Source organism: Carassius carassius, chromosome 6 (genome assembly GCF_963082965.1).
Source record: "Carassius carassius chromosome 6, fCarCar2.1, whole genome shotgun sequence".
Taxonomy (NCBI): Eukaryota; Metazoa; Chordata; class Actinopteri; order Cypriniformes; family Cyprinidae; genus Carassius; species Carassius carassius.
This window is the reverse complement of record NC_081760.1, coordinates 39635794-39638737: the sequence shown is the minus strand read 5'-3', so window position 1 is coordinate 39638737 and position 2944 is coordinate 39635794.

Here is a 2944-nt window from a genome sequence, read left to right as displayed (position 1 = left end):
AGTCCCTGGTAAGTTTCTCACTTCTCTGATGACAATGTATCCGGTCAGTTGGGCATTCAGTTAAGTGTAAGCATTAATGATACAATTTATTATTATTATTATTATTATTATTATTATTATTATTATTATTATTATTATTATTATTATTATATTTGTTTGTAAATATCATTAAATATCATATCATTTTTAAATATCATAAAGCAAAATTAAATAACACATTTCTATTATTAGACTCTACAGCAGATGAATAGATATACTTTCAGTAATGTGTATAACTGTGATGTCAGTTTAATTTCTTATGAGATCATTTATGAAACATGTCTTATATAATAACCTTTGTTTGCTTGTTTTCTTAGGCAATCAGTGGAAGGTAAGCAGAAAATCTCATCTATACTGTGCATAAAATGTGAACTGTATTTTAAATGTCATGTTTTTAGGAAAAAGTGCTTTCTTTACAAATACAAACAAATGCTACTATACACTGTAAAAAGTGATTCTCTATATTTATTCAATAAAATTGTGTCAAAAATGTACAAGCAATATTATGAATTAAATTTAACACATTTTAATTAAGTAGAATTAACCATTCAAAATGAGTAGAATAACATGAAAAAATTAAGTAAAATTTATACAAAAATATTGATTTCATTGGATAAAAAACAAACAAACAAAAAAACACTATGCTAAAGAATACTATGTTATGCATGCCAGGCCAGTAGTTGGCGATCATGAAAAACCTTCCAAAACATTATATGCATGCACATGACATGGTAGTAGCCCAGAGTGCAGTCTGGACGATGCAAAGGCTATTTTGACACGTGACACGTTCTTTTGAACGGCTCTTTGAAAGGAACGGATCGCGAAGATCCGGATCCCCTCAAAGAGCCATAAATCCCTTCACTATTACAAACCCTGTGTTTCTGCTGCATGAGATCCAGCAGTATTATAACAATTAGTTAAGATCTTTAAAAAAACCTTACCCTATGCTGACACACAGATATAAACAATCAGCACATGAATCTCAATAATGGTGACAATCAAAAATATTTAGATAAACTGATCAATTCAGAACTTCACTGAAAAGCTACTGTCACAACAAAAACAACAGCAAAATATAAGCAAATATTTAGAATTAAACAAAATAATAGGACAATTCAGCTGCATAATTTATTCATGTTGCAATGCATGCTGGGAGTTTTGTACTATGCTAATACCCAGCATGCATTGCAGCAAGGTACATTTGATTGTCACCATTGTTGAGATTCATGTGCTGATTGTTGATGTCTGTGTGTGGCATCATATATTAAATTCTATATCTTACAAAGAACAATAAAATGAACAATTTATAACAATTATTAACAATAATTATTCAAATTGAATGTACCATGGATAAATAAATGATCGAACTAGTGATGGGATTTATGGCTCTTTGAGGGGATCCGGATCTTCGCGTTCCTTTCAAAGAGCCGTTCAAAAGAACGGCTCTTTTGGCTCTTTTTAAATATTTAGTCAGTTTTAAGAAGCCAGCTTGGGGGCATCTCAGTTTATCCTGGAAATAATCACTGGGAGGAATGATGAGGTGAGATTTGTAGTCAAATAATTAAAACTCAGATATCACACACCAATATCTGAGTTTGAATTATTCTGAAATATTGATTATTACCTCATTTGTCATGTGTGGACTATATTCCATAGGGTTGCACAAATCCCTCTGCTTAGACAGTGACATCACTATTTTGGATTTACCTTTAGTACAAAATGTGTGTGTGTGTGTGTGTGTGTGTGTGTGTGTGTGTGTGTGTGTGTGTGTGTGTGTGTGTGTGTGTGTGTGTGTAAAGCTACGTTGACTTATGTTATTCATACAATACCTACTCAAATAAACATCAAAAACAAAGCCGGCTGCAATGAATTTCTGTGCAAAACAGCTTTTACTACAAACACTTTCACACAAGAACATTGTTATCACACAAGAACATTTTGATAGAAAACAAAAAATATTTAAAGTAGATAAAATTAGAATAAATAAAATGGAAATGTCTACATACTACATACTATTACTACTGTAAACTTTGCAAATAGGACATCAGCCCCTTCAAGTCAATGAACAATAACAAAGTGGGCTGCAATGAACATGCACAACTAATAACTAATATCATCACGCTATAAAGGGTTGGCCTGCGCTGGGTGCGCCCCTCCCCCTATAACTGTTCTGTCTCGCGGAGGAGCTCATTTGTGTGCATCTGTGTGAAACACGCATAGGAAAAAAGAACGACAGAAAGAACGGCTCCCCTCCAGGCGCGACTCGGCTCCCATCGTTCATGTTTATGAGCCGTTCAAATTGCCGACGAATTGCTGGATATTCGGCAACACACATCTCCCGATATTTCACCGGTTTTCGACTATTCTGATGTTTTGCTGGACATTCTTGTCGGCGGAGCGGCTGCGCTGATCACACGCTTCAAGAGGACGCGCAGACGGGGAAAGCGAGCGGGAGCGCTCGTGAGACTCAGAAAACGCAGATTTCGAACGCCGTTGCCTAGCACCATCTGGCAAATCTCCGCTCTCTACCCAACAAAACGGACGAACTGCTTCTGCTCTCTCGGACAAATAAAGATTTCTCCCACTCTGCTGCTCTGTGTTTCACGGTAACTTGGCTGAATGACACCATACCGGACAGCGCGCTCCATCTGCCGGGCTTTCAGCTGTTTAGAGCGGATCGCGACGCAGAATCAACGGGGAAATCGCGCGGCAGCGGGACATGCTTTTAAATCAATGAACGGTGGTGTACAGATGTAACTGTGTTAAAGAAGACGTGCTGCTCAAATCTCGAAACGCTCTTCATTAACTGCAAGCCGTTCTATTCGCCGCGGGAGTTTCACTCGTTCATTCTGGTTAGTGTTTACATCCCTCCTCAAGCGCACGTGAGCTCAGCTTTACAGGAACT